Raw genomic sequence first — 14,803 nt, forward strand, 5'->3', positions numbered from 1 at the left:
CCATTTACAGTGCTGATTTCCTGTCTGCTCTACAACCTTCCCTAGGATTTTGAGGCTAAGACTTTCTGCTCCTATCTTTAGTAGATCAACTGATTAAAACAGTATCTGATTCTTAGCAACCAGAGACAATAATTAAAAAAAAAAAAAAAAAAAAAAAAAAAAAAAAAAAGAGAAAGAAAAAAAAAAAAAAGAAAAAAAAAAAAAAAAAAGAAAAAGAAAATGGAAAAAAAAAATCCTCCTGCCCTTTATTTTTGTTTCCTCAAGGGAGTGTAGAAAAAGCTAATGTTATCTACATACATGTTTCTATTTTAAGAGGCCACAAGCACACAGCTCCCCCCTTCTTGGAGTTGTAACCCCTTTCCCCGTAGCTCTCTGTGATATCTCATTTATCCTTCCTCTTGTTATTTGTTGTGCATCTTCCAAAACAAACACAAGTGTAGAACCACAGGATAGCTTCAGATTGCAAGGCTTAGGATCAAAAACTATATTGGCTTTAGGCCGGAGGCACACGGGGATTTGAGTTAAATCTCTTTAAAAAGCTGCTATTTTTTCCATTCCCCTGTAAATATTAAAGCAATGTTCACAACAACGCCTTTATGTTTTTCAAGAGGCAGACACTTGGTTTCATGTTTTGATGAACAGAGAATGTTCCTGCAGTAATTTTTTGTTGGCAAACTTTATTCCATGTATGCACTATGAAAGAATACTCTAGGGGATATGGGATGGAAATTGGTATTGTCAGGAGGGCAAAACTGGGCAAATTCTGTGGAGTTTCATTTGTCTTTCTCAGATGGGAGCGTAGGGAACTGGAATTGTAGCTCACATTGTTTCTGTGTGAATTAATATGTGGTTGTGCATTGCACAAGACAGCATAACCCATATGCCTCATTGCCCAAGCACCCAGCAGGAAAGAAACAAATGCTGTCATATCATCATAGCACTGCAGCTCAGTTCCTAAGTAACCTCTTCAGATCAACTTAAGGATCAGTTTTGCAGACTCCACAGCAGAACAGAAATTGCATGTGAACATTAGCATGTCAGCAGCAAGACAGTTTGTTTTAGAAGATTTGTGTTGTCTAGTAAACTCTGAAAAAAATGGTTTTAAAGATCAATCAGATATATAGGGAAATCAATACCATTTGCACATGAAAGTGAACTAGGTCACATAGGGAAATTTATATGTTCTGTGTGATAACATATTTTCCTACCTTCTGGGCACGTGTAGGGACTGAGGGCAGTTATACAGTGGGGTGCAGGCAGACATGTATGTATTCATTCTGCTTTCTCCCTGAGCTGGCCGGACAGGAGACAACTCCCATCTGGAAGCCGTACCTTCGCATTAATATGGCACTGTGCCGAACCAACAAACACCACCTCTCAGCACTTGGTCCTTGTTATAGGCCCAAGTATATGCTGTAATATTCAGCATACTTCTCATTACAGGGCTTTGGGGCTCCAGACAAATGTGGGAAATACAACTTCTTTGAGAGGCCATCATAAAAACGAGCATCTCATACTGAGGGGGTAGCTTTGTGCTTTCTTCACACCCTCTTCTTTACCTCCAGCTGACCTAGAGACTCGCCATGGCTATAAGACCCTCACTACACATTGGGGAGTCACACAAGGGGTGCAGGTGGATGCAAGGGCTTCAGCGGATACAAACGTACCCATCATAAAGGACATATGAAGAAAGGAATAAAAGAAAGCTCAAGCCTTTACATAGAGATGATCTATACCTAAAGAACTGAATTAGAACAAAGACTGTGTGAGGTGCTGACATGGTTCAGGTGCCCTTTCCAGACCAAGTAAGGTCCTTGTAAAGCACACAGAGATGAACATACCCAGCCTCCACTGCCACCAAGGTGCACAGTTGGAGCTCCTCAGCCACTGGAAGAAATAGGAGGAGGAAGAAGCAATGGTCCAAATACAGAAGACTGGAAAAAACTCTTCTAGTCTTCTCACATCAACCTTCCTGGCAGTATCAACTTCTGCTTGCTTTTTATAGAGATCTTTATAGATAAAGCCTGGGAGCTCTTGCAGTGTTTAGTTGCATAAAGAAATGACCTGTCAATAGTATCTCTTAAAAAATACTTTGTACTTTCTTTTGATGTCTATGGTCAATATTAGGTTAGGAAAAGAAAAAAATGGTCTTAATACTTTTCAATTAAATATATATATATATATATATTTCCTAGGCTATTCTTTTGACTCACCTTCTCTTGACTTCCCTCTCAAAACTTAGTCCTGCTTGTCCTCCAGCCACCTGTACCTGTCTTCAGTAAAAAGACAGCAAATACAACTTTGTATTCTGATGCAAAACACAAGTAGAAAAGAAAGCTTTGTGTGGATGTAGGACATTTCAGATTTCTATGAATCATCAGCACTCAGTATCCTCAGTTTTATACCATGACTGCAATGAAAGAATGAAAAAAAATCTGAACTGGACTTAGCATTTTTTAATGTGTTCTCTGATTTAGCATGTCCTCACATGACAGTTTAATTCAAGGTGGAGAGATAATATGAATCTATTCGACACACTACTATTCTCAATTACAGAAAGTGTACAGATCTTCCCTTTAGGTGCCATTGTCTTCAGCTAAGGTTAGAACAACCTCAGGTAGGATGTGACAGTCTGTGCTGACACAGCTGAAAGTAAAGAGCCAACAGAACTGTCTAAATTAGAAATACCAAACAATATGTAGTCTCATTTCTACCTGTTTGTGATATTCCAAGAGTATTTCAAGATATTTCAAGTCTCAGGAGAAAAAATAGTCATGAAATGTTTATATAATATATATATATATATTATTTTATGTTTAAAAAAGTAAGCTACACAAAAGCTTTGTCCAAAAGTCAGGCTGACAGCTGTAGCCAGCTGGCCATGACTGGTTCCACCGCTCACTCTCCGAGGTGAGAGTTTCACACTTTCAAGTATGGTACTGTAATTTATTCATAACCAAAAATACAACAGCAGTTGGGTAATATTGATTTTTTTTTTAATTTATTTATGCGTGCAGCAGTAGAGAGAGTTGTGAGACACTTTTCAGTGGTGCAACTCATACAGAGCTGATCTGCAGAGCTTTTGTGGGATGAAACGATCTCAGATGATCCTCTGCACTATTATAGTACCCATAATGTCAGAATTTCCTAATTCTGGACCAAGACTAGTTTGGCCAGGAATGCAATGTGGTACCACAAGCAATCCCAACCTCCATTTTACATTGAGGTTGCTTTAATCACCCGTGGAGACTTCAGCTGGAACAGGAACAGCGCCTCAGCTATGTGCTGTAAACAGCACTTCTGAGCCACTTCACTATCTCAAGGATGTTTCGGGTCGTGCTGTACAATCACATTCAAGCAGCAAAGTTGAGAAGGGTTGTCATACTGTTCAAGTATTTGTTTCCACTGTGAATAGGACAGGCATGAAATAATGCTGAAGTTAAAGGAAAAAACATGTTTAGAACAGTATCTACAACGTGCTTATGCTTGCATATGTATATTTAAAAACAAAACAAAACACTTTTTCTGTTGAGAATAAGTAAAAAAAAAATAAAATAATCTTGGAGTAAGATATCAAAATACAGCGAAAAGAAACCACTAATGCTCAAATTACTTTTAAACGGATTAGGTGAAAGCAATGGATTTGCTTTCCTCTTTGAACGGGGACAAACGACGGATGGCTGCCACCAGCCCCGGAGCTGCCCCTGGCACCCTGGGCGCTGCCCTCGCCCACATCGTGCCGTCAGACCCCGGCTGTGCCCACCCACGGGTGTCCCGGCCGGGGCACAGCAGGCCCGGAGCCGCCGGCCTCTCGGGGCGGGACGGGCTCGGCCAGGCCCAGCCGCGCCGTAGGCGGTGGCGCAGCGACGCCCCGCGGCCTCGCCCGGTGGCGGTGGCCGGGCCCGGCCCAGGCGGCCCCGGGGGAAGGCCGGCGGCTGCCGCGGCCCTGGCGATGAGAGCCCTGGTTCTGAGGCGCTGAGCGTGGGGGAGGCCCGAGCCAGAGCCGGAGGCTCGTCGCCTCCCCTCCTCTGGCGCTGTCCGAATTACCGCAGCCATTTAAATAATGTAAATAACAGTAATAAGGACACCCCCTCCCCCCGGGGCAACTGGTGGGCGTCCGGTTGGTCCAGAGAAGTGGTGACAGACATTCCCAATAAATATTGACTGGGAAACAGCGTTTGGATTCCTCATGAGAAGGAAACTGGTTTCTGGGAGGCAGAAAACACGATGTTTTGGGGAGAAATGCCCAGCAGTGTCACTGGTGTGCGGTGTCCTGCAAACACGCTCCTTGGGTCGGCCATGCCCACCCCAGTCTTCGTTCTACTACAGACACAGGCATGGCTTATGTCATGGATATAAAATGGGGCAAGATGCAGAAAATCAGATAGCAAGAAACTTGGGGGGCAACTTCCTTTAAAATCTGCTGTCTTTATTGCATTTTAATCTCTTTAAAATAAAGTTTCTCGTAATCTGCAAAGCAGGTCATTGAGCGGATGGCAGCAATTCTGCTATCATTACACAAATCCAGCATAGGAGCATCTCTAAGGAGAACCATACAGGAAAAAAAGAAAAAAGAAAAAAAAAAAAAAAAGTCTCACCTAGCACCTACTGAAAATGTAAAGGCTAAATTCTCATGAATGTCAATAATTTAAGGAGAATACCATTACTGATGTGACTTACTTAGTGTCTGCTATTTAGCTATGGACTGCATCAATTGGTTCATTTCATGCTGCTGCTATTTTATTACTGAACAAAACCATTGCTGAAAGTATAACGATAGATGCATATTTATTGCATTTATTTAAATCAAAGATGCTGTCTTTTGGTACTTATTTCTACCTGAAAATAATGAGTTGTAGTTCTAACAGAGGGGATTTTGTGTGTGTGTGTGTGTGCTGGTTATTACAAAGATGGATGTCACAATAAGCTGCAATGATCTTGCTTGATGGTCTTAATTTTTTAATTAGTTCCTATAGTGACTACTGTATTTGTGCTTGGGATTGCCCCGGCCCAGGTGCAGGACCCTGCACTTGGCCTTGTTGAACCTCATGAGGCCTCCAGGCCCACCTCTCAGGCCTCCCCAGGTCCCTCTGGATGGCATCCCTTCCCTCCTGCATGTCAGCTGCTCCACACAGCTTGGTGTTATCGACAAACTTGCTGAGAATGCACTCAATTTCACTGTCCATGTCACTGACAAAGATGTTAGACAGCACCGGGCCCGATACCATCCCCTGAGGAACACTGCTCGTTACTGATTTCCACCTGGACATTGTGTATACATTGCAGGTTATTAGACTTATGAAGAAGCCAAGATGCTGAGAAAATGCAAGAAAAGGTGCTGGTAAATACAAAATACACTGTATTTTGTTCAGAAACACAGAATGTAGAATTCCAGAAAGCTCTTGAAGAAAGTAAAATATGTCAGGCCTTTCCAAAAACAAAGAAATAACTCTATTGCCAGGAACATCACTGGAATCATCTAATGAGCAAGTGGGCACTGTTAGCTCTTCCAGAGCGCTCCAGAAACTATATGGTGAACCACAATGTGAAGTGACAGAGCAGTCATCAATGGCAGCTCCTAAAACCCACTACCTGTTTCTTCGCATAGTCATCCAAAAATATATATTATTACCTTTGGCTTTTTCTTGAAAGTAGGTGTTTCTGTTTACTTCATCATTTTTGCTCACTTTGTATAATGTTATTACTGTACTACTTCGGAGCTGAGGCTGAAAATGACTGTAACAAGCAGCGATTGTTCTCCAGAAGCCTTTTGGTCAAAATACCATTCCTGCTGCTGCAGTAGGAGGCAGCGCTGAAATCACATCTGCAAGTCGTTCAAGTAAGTGACTTTGATTCCACATTAAAAATCTCCTACAACTGTCCAATTCTGGAATTTACATGTGGTTAGTGTGATAAATGTTGTGATCTTATATATATACACAACAGACAAAGGATAATCATGGGGTCAATGAAAAATGATAGTGAGGGATAGATATTGAGTGATAGGAAATAGCACATTTGTTAAACAGCTCATTTGTAGCTGTCTGCAGAAAGGAAAGGGAGGGTGTGAGTCTGCTCACGTGTTAGAGATAACAGCAGTATCATCTGCAAAAATACTAGATGCACTGAAAGCAGGCCTAAAGTCCAGATAACGTACATCCATAAGTTTGCAGGAGAGATACATCTGCAGTCCTTTCACTGACGTTTTCTACAAGTTCACAAGGGTCAGGAAGAGATTCCTGAAGATTAAGAATTAGAAGATTTAAATCCCACATTTTAAAGGGGGCAAAGGACACAGAACTATAAACTAGCAAATGGAACATTGTTTGTAGAGAAACCTGGACGTTGCTTAAGTGATTTGGCTAAAGAACACCTGGAAATGTTCACTCTGATTAAGGAAAGCGAGAATGGTTTATAATTCATTATATTGCTTGAGGTCCTTAGAGAGATTACTTTGTTATAGAGAGTCCTTTATTGATATGATGACTGCTGTGAATCAGATGCATTAGTTTGTATCATGGTAATGTGAATATGGCTAGCATGAAGCAACAGCACATACTCAGCTTTTCTGTGCTCCAGCTGAAGTTTCTGTGTAGGTACAGGGAAGGTTAAATGCTAGACAGAGACCTCTGTTGTCAGTGGTAAGAAAGAGGCTAAAAAGCAAAGCCTATTAGAATACCTTTTCCCACTGAATTTTTTTCATTATTCCTCCCTCCACCCCCCCCCACCCCCCACCCCCCCTTTTTAAATTATGCTTTCATGAACATTTTGAAATGTTTTATGAAATTATTTCTAAAGCAAGTTATTCTTCCCTTGGTATTTTTCAAAGCAACACAACAAATCCTAGTGTATTGCAGACTGAGCAAAATTAGTTTCAGTGTTGAAGTCTGCTGACAAGGCAACACATCCCCTTTCAACTTGAACTGAGAATTTGGGGGAGGGAGCTGAATATATGGGAGCACACCTGTGCTCCACACAGACTTTCTGTGATGCCAGTTCTGCGTTTGCTGTTGGTCTCAAGGGCCTCATAGAACTGCAGAAGAGACATATAAGGGTTGTTTCTGTTGCTCTCAAGAGCTTGGTAAAAAGGAGCTGTACCAAGAGCAGGTGTTTCTGCAAAGAGGAACAAAGACCGATCTTTAGCCCAGAGCTTCTCCTACTGACCTGACTGCTGCACAGACATGACAATGTAGTCCTCGTCTCTCTCACAATGTCCCAGACCACCTGTGTCCCCTTGACAGCAAGCAGAACTGACCCTTCACTATTTTAATAAAAATTTGATAAACAGCATGTTACCAGCTCCAAGTTAGAACTCTGAAGTCAGGGTCTAACCCCAAAGTGAGCCTCTCCAACTTGCCTCCTCCTTTTCTCATATCTCATTCAAGTAATACTGCATTATATAGCCCTTCCACCCTTCTGTCAGGACAACATCACTTTTGCTTTCCCCGCCAATGCCAGTCCTTTGGAAAAAGTGGAGGGGGAGGCTGGATGCTGCTAAGCAAAACAAACCTGCCATGGGGCTGTTTTGGCACATCAGAAGGTATACATACAAATTTTCTAGCCCTAAAGGCTGCTGCATTTAAAGAGCAAAGGGCAAGTAGGATTTCTGGACACTTCCCATCTTCTAGCAGGCTAATTAAATGGGGCTGGCTGCCAATAAAGAAGGAAAACAATTTCCTCATTGAAATTTATTACCACTGTGTATTGGAACCTACTGGAAAATTACTTACTGCTCAGCATTGTCATTAACTCAGCAATAGATTTTCATGAGGTTTCTATTTTCATAGGCTGGGGGCCAAATTCATCCCAGATGTAACTTCATTAGTGCCAATACAGCTATACCGAGAATAAATTTGTCCCCATGATTTTAGGATCTCTGTGTGTGGTGATTCTTCTGTGGTTCATGTCACTGTGTGTCACACTATGAAAAGGACAATCTCTTGGAGTCACCTAACTATTCTTAAGCAAAGATTCTATTTAAAACGAAACAGCTGAAGTTCAGGCACCTCTCCAGTGACCAGGAGCTCCGCAGACAAGAGCACTTGTCCCAGTACAGCATAAGCCAGGGACAGATCCACTCAGATTGTGTAACAAATCCACTATTTCTCAGCTTCCTATGTGGTAGCCATAGTAATGTAGAAGGCATAGAGAGTAGTGGGTGTTCCTAAGAGAGGGAGAGGGATTAAGATGTAGAAAAGGATTCTGAAATAGAACTATCATGAGGACAGTCAAGAATATGGAGCACCAAATGTTCCCTGAATTCTCCTTACTGAGAGGAGTAAAATCCTTTACCGTGTTAAATTTAAATAACCTATGATTCAGGCATTGTAAAATGGAAGAAAACCTAATTTATGTTTCCAGACCAGTGAGGCTTTTAAAAAACACAGCAATGCTTCTATCACTGAACACTCTTCTAAGTATCCTCAGGCTACCTAGGTTCCATTCGGGTATTTGCCAACGAGCAGTGCTGTTAACTGTTACTGAGAGGCACGCTTCAGAGGGCAGCAGCACTGCACTCGGCGCAGGCCTCAGCACACTTAATACCCCGCATCGCCCCTAATGAGAGCTCAGAGGCCTTCTATAAAAATATAAAGGATTAGGCTTTTCTATCCAGAGCTTAGACATGTCTTTCAGCACCCTTTTCTGCTTTGGTATTACCACTGACCAGGACAACTTTATTTAGTCAGTGCTCACGTTGAGAAGAAAGGGCAGTAAGCACTTGCTCAGTTTCTGTTCTGAGGAAGTTAAATAATCTCCACACAGTCTTCAGCGTTACACTCACACTAATGACATTTATTCACTTCATTAGAGCTTTATGTGGGTATCTGAACACAGAATCAAGCTTAAGTTTGGATTTAATTTAATGACAAAATATTGATCTTTCCTTCCATTTAAAAATTTGTTCTTTGGCAGAATTTCTACCAAAATAATACATTGTTTTTTCTATTGCACAAAGGGTTGATTTTTTTGCTGCTCTAGGCTTCGTCTGAATTTAAATGCAGAAGTAAGTGCTTAAATATTTTTGTGAGGTGGGGCCCTCGGGCCTCACAGAACGAACAAAGAGGCATACAGGGGTTGTTGTCCTCAGCAGGTCGGTAGGCCACCCTCACCCCAGCAACCTCAGCAGCCTTAGGGGCTGTAGAGACTTCACACTTTACAACAGCACTATGATCTGTTGTCACCTGGCCCTAATCCCTCCTTGCAGTCTCGAATTCATACTGGACATTTTCTGGATCAGACTCTTCCCCCTTCCTATGACCCTTTGCAATTTAAGAATTAAGGCAGGAAAAGGAACAGAGAGTAGCTGGGGCTAAGGGACACAACAGCCCCCTTCAGGGGGGAACATGTTCCTTGAGGGATCTCGTTCCTTTGGAGGTGGGCCATAGATGAAAACTTTCACATTTTGCATTTCTTTTACATTTATAATAATTATTATTTTGAATGACAGAGGTGGAACGCCCCATGGAGGTGTTTGTGGTGTTTCTTTCTCCTGAGTTTTAGTACTGGATGGCATCTGCATTGGCTCCATCTCCTTTCCCGTCCTACGTGTTGTCATAAGTCAGCATCTTAGAGGACATTTCTGGGTTTCCTCATGTTCTGCTTCAGAGATGTTTTAGTTACATCACATTTGAACCATCATTTATGACTTTGACTCTATCCTTTGTCTTCTTCCTTATTCTATTATTTTTTAACAATTGTCTCAAATGGCTCTTTTTTAAATGTTAAGAGGCTATGACATTTTTTTTCTTCTTCTTCTTTCTTTTTCCCTTCTCTTGCTGCAGAGCACTCCAAATGACCTGGCAAAAGAAGTGGCAGCATTTATAAATAAAGCCATTACTATAATTATTACAATTTTTAACTGTCAGTGTATTTTTATGTGACTCAAGAGGTGCAAGCAGAAAAAAATCCAGGCCACACTTAATCAAATAAGTATTACCTTGTTTAACTGTGTTGTCAGCAAGGAAGTCTGGTCTTGGCTCCTCGCAAGCTTTTATATTTAACACCAGAGGCTTTTACAATTTAGCCTGCTTTTTCAGGTAACGACACTCAAATATCCTGGCTTTCATTAAGAATGTAGTAAGCCATTATTTTTCCCTTTTGAACTTAGGTGATTTTAATTACCAGAGGCTTTACTGGGAAGATAGCTCCTGCATTATTTGAGTCCAGATTGCTGATCATAACTTCCATGACTTCTATAAAGTATTTCTCTCTCCCTAGATCCTGTATCTGCCGTGTCTCTCGCCTCCCACCTAAGGCTCTGCTGGCGCAGCAAACACCCTCTGTGCTGACGTGTTTCAATGCATTTCCCCCCATACAAAGCACACTAGATCCAGCCATATTTTTGCAACTGAGTTCGATGAGTGTAGAACTCATTAAGCTTCTAAGTTAATGAGTTTATAGTGGTACAAAATTCCTTTAGGACTCTTATTCTAGCCTTCTCTAGCTAGTACTGGAAAAATGTGCAATGATGCAGTAGTGGGCATTATACACATTGCAAATCATTTCAGCAGTACAGCTTCTCAGAGCAGCCACACACTCTTTTAACAGTGAAACAGAGAGAGATGCACAGCTAGGAAAAAAAAAAAAACATTCAAAAAAAAAAGAATAACCACTTCATGTGATGCAGATTTTGTAATGAACATTGTATTCTGTATCCATCATATTTATGTTCATAAAAGCTCAATGCTCTTTAGATATGAGAACCTTTCAGATCTGTCTTACCATAGAGCACTTACCTCTCAAATAGAAAAGTGCTTTCTGTTGACATTTTGTTCTTACATACTTAGATGGTTTTTGAGTCCTTATGGGAGCACAAAGGCTCCTTGATGCGCTCTCTCAAAAACAAACAAACAAACAAACAAACAAAAAAAAACAGCAGAGAGGAAATTTAGCATAAGCATTTGATTTTTTTTTTCTTTTTTTTTTTTTTTTTTTCTGCAATGTGACTTTGAATAACCAGTTGCAATATCAGGGTGCTTCTGGTGGTGGCCCAGTCTGCAAAGTCACTCCTTTTACTTGCTGCCTGAGGCTTTCCATTTGGTGTTAGAGCTGCTCTCCAGGAGAGGTTTTTACACCAACGGACCACTGTTGTCTGTGCTTTTTCTGTTCAAGTTTTCTCCTATAGACTTGATTTTCTTAGGGACCTATTATCCGCATTTTTAACACAAAATTTCTCATGCATGGCAGATCCATAAGAATGTTATTAAGCTCTCTAACAACCAGCAAAGCAGTGCCCCTGCTGAAAACTGTACCATCACCTGCTGCCTATAGGAGAAAAGATGGACACATTTTGATTTGGGCACAAAATGGTCTCACAAAATTACGTACAGGTTTTGGGGTAGAAGAGTATTGTTACACGTTAAATTTTGTGAATAGCCTATTTTTATTTGCTCTGTTTTTATTATTATTACTGTTATTGTTATTTGTCTAAATATCTGTCTATTTTTTGTTGCCTAGACCTTTGCAGTAATTTGTGTGAAACATTTGAGGAGGGCAAAAATGAGATGGTAGCAGTTACACTTTATCTGTGGAATTATTCAATAAAAAGCCACAGTGCTTTAAGTGAGCTTAACTATAGCAGTTCTGATGCAGCTGAACACAGTTTTCCACTCAGTGAGGGACAGCTGGCTACATCTGAGACTTTTAAGAGCCAGGCCCAAATAAAGTTGCTTGTTGAACTGGAATGAGAGCTGGGATTGTTCTGCAAACAGCCAAGGAAAGTGTAGGTGCGGGTAAGCCAGTGGGAACGTTATCAGGGATGGTATGCCAGTGTAGTTCCAACCCCATAAACTATTTTACAGTGGCAGGAGGTCTGTGGGAGTGTTTATATTTGCTGTCTGATATCCCTCTGTTTCATTTTTATGATGTGTGATAGATGGTATGTTTTTATTAAGCAGAGAGCTTTCAGGACAGCTCCCCTCTAGCTGAGGACTTGGTAAGCCAAGGAGCAGTGGTTGTCCCTTGTGAGCAGCAGCCAGGAGGGCTTGGGGTGAAAGGCTCCTGGCTGTGTTGCCAAGGACTGATCGAAGCTTGTTGATGTGGGGGAAAATGAGGAATTTGGAGGAAATAGCAGGGCTCTATAGTCCCTAGACAACATCTGAGAAATCAGATTTGAAAGTTCTTGCATCTAGAATACAACTGTAATGGTGTGAGCTATGGATGTATGTCCTACCAGTCCTTTTTCCTGCCATATGCCATGATTTTTGCAAGAAAAAATAAAATGAAATGATGCCAATGTTGGAGCACTCCAACAAATTCCACAGTGGGAAATTGATATCCCCCCCATATCCATCTCTCCTTGTCTAGCCTCAGATCATTCAATAGCTACCAACACCAAGCTCTTCTCCTGCCCGCAGGCTTCCTGTGTTGAAAAGCCATTCGCAGACTGAGCTGTGCCACTAGCTTTGGGCCCAGCTGGGAGCAGCATCTATCCACACAGTGCAAAAGGGGTGGCTCAAAAGTGAGGGTCATACCCCATGGTCCCAGAACGTGAACGTGGTCACGAGCCCAGCTGGGTCCTCCTGTTCCCCAGCCTCCCACAGGGTCCCCAAAGCATAATGCTGACTGACATGAAGGGCTACAGGTCCTTCTATGGGCCTTCCCAAATCAACTGTGAAGTTGTCTACAAAACATATTTGATGCATTTTTAATAATAAAAAGAATCACATATTTCTTGAAGAAAAAACTGAAACAAAATTCTGATAAAACTTATGTCCATTTATATGCCCAATCTCTGCAGTTGTATGGAATAATATAGCATAGAAAGCTCTGAATTGCTTTGCAAGGGAAATATCTAATGAAGAATTCAGTTATTGAAACAATGCATTCTTTCTGAAATAATTGGATGGGCGAACTATATTAGAGGAGCAATAAGGTTTCAGGAAAAAGTTTAACTGTATAGGAAATTGCAATTTCTCTTTTATAGTCACTTTACATGTTGAAGATTCATAGCTTATTCTGTAAGACAAGAATCAATAAATGACAGACTACTTTTTTTTTAATGAGTGTGTTGTATTTAAACACAAAATAATATGAACAATGAATTTTTTAGATTTACAGGAAAGCTACTAAAACAGGCAGATATGAAATACAACAAAGACAAACCACCTTCTGCAAGAATTGTATTTCATTTTATGGCATTCACGTAACAGTTTGCAATCCTCAAGTTCTAGGGTGGTGGATTTATTTATTTATTTATTTTTCTAGCTGTGGTAAAAACCCAGCTCCTAACACTGAATGCTCAAAAAACTCACACTTGAAAAATCACACCGATGATCTCTCCAAGCTCTGTAAATCCTTAAGATTTGAAAATGAAACAACTCTCAAGCCATGAAAGTGGAATTCCCTTCACCTGCATGAAATCATAGTAATCAATTATTTTATTTTATTTTTTAATGGGTGAAGTGTGGCAGGGGAGGGGGTGAAACAATTAACACTGCAAAAGTGTGAGGTCAAGTCAGAAGGTCCTACACAGTCCTTCTCCGTCCCTCTCTTGCAGCTGCTACTTTTTCTGGACTATTGACAGTCTCAGCAGCTGCAGTTCTTCAACAAGTGTGGAAAGCCAAGGCTCCTGGAGCTGCAGACAGCCCACGGCTAGAAGGTCTTCCTCTATCCCACTAGGGTCTCTGCTGCAGTCTGAAGTTTTGGCTTTGTTTTTCCTGTACAGCTGTCCCCCCAGGATCCTTTTTAGTTAGTCGCACCTTGAGACTGACTTGCTATTAGCTGCCTGATTAATTCAGCCACTTAGGTCCTCATACAGAGTTGCTGAAGGTAATAAATTGGCAATGAATTTGTGATTTGAGGTGATTCCCTTAAATCAAACAGGTTTATATGCAAAAGTGGAAAAACAACAGTAGCTATGGAAAATCTGGGACTGGTTCTTCACAAAACTGTTGGGATTCACCAGCAGGGGTAAGGGTAAACCCAGACTGCCCAATACTGTCTTCAGTGGCTAAATTAATACACAATGGTAAGGTAAAACCTGGACATCAGCAACAAATAAGCCAGAGGTGTTATCAGAAGTTTAAAAAAGTAGAGGTTGGCCTATGGGTATAAGTATTTAATGCCTTTTGGGAAGGTATTGTTAGATGACACTGATTGTTGCCATTGCCACAAGGGGTATTGCAAACACTGTATTTAAAATACAGAGTTTATTTTTATCCATCTACAAATGCAAGGCTTTCAAATGCATGAGCTTCTGTGCAAATGCTCTGTGCTACTGGATGAACATTGCATCAACACCAAGCAATTTTTATATATATGTTTGCATGAATCAGGTTTTGGAACACTGTCTACACAGTGTTGGAAAAATTTGCAAAGGCTACAGCTGATGGTGAAACCCCGCAGGAAGAAGCTCTGGCTGTCAGGGAGTTGTGGATTGTACTGGGGTGTCAATCTGGTACAGCAGGAGGGTGGCTGCTGAAGTGCTCACGGCGGTGCTGTGAAGAATGTGCGAACGTAATCGGGATGAAACAAGCTAGGAGAAAGCAGTGATGCTTTATGTTTGCCTCAGATGAACAGTGACGTTAGGGAAGCTGTGTTAAACGTGCCAAAATTCAGGCCAAATTAAGCAGCAATGTTCATGATGTGGTAGGGGAAAATTGGCCCCTGGCAATAAAGTAACTGTAGATTTGTGTATGTTGGCAGGAAAAAGGTCTCTTAAAATTTTCCTAGACTGTTATTCTTATTTCTCTGAGGTGGCCTTGCCTGAAGAAACTACAGGTGATTGTGCATACCCAGTTTTGTTTTGCTATGTGTGTTTTACTTGACCTGGAAATATTTGAAAGCAGCTAGAGGGTACAGG

This window comes from Oxyura jamaicensis, chromosome 2 (assembly GCF_011077185.1).
Source record: "Oxyura jamaicensis isolate SHBP4307 breed ruddy duck chromosome 2, BPBGC_Ojam_1.0, whole genome shotgun sequence".
In the NCBI taxonomy this organism is placed as follows: domain Eukaryota; kingdom Metazoa; phylum Chordata; class Aves; order Anseriformes; family Anatidae; genus Oxyura; species Oxyura jamaicensis.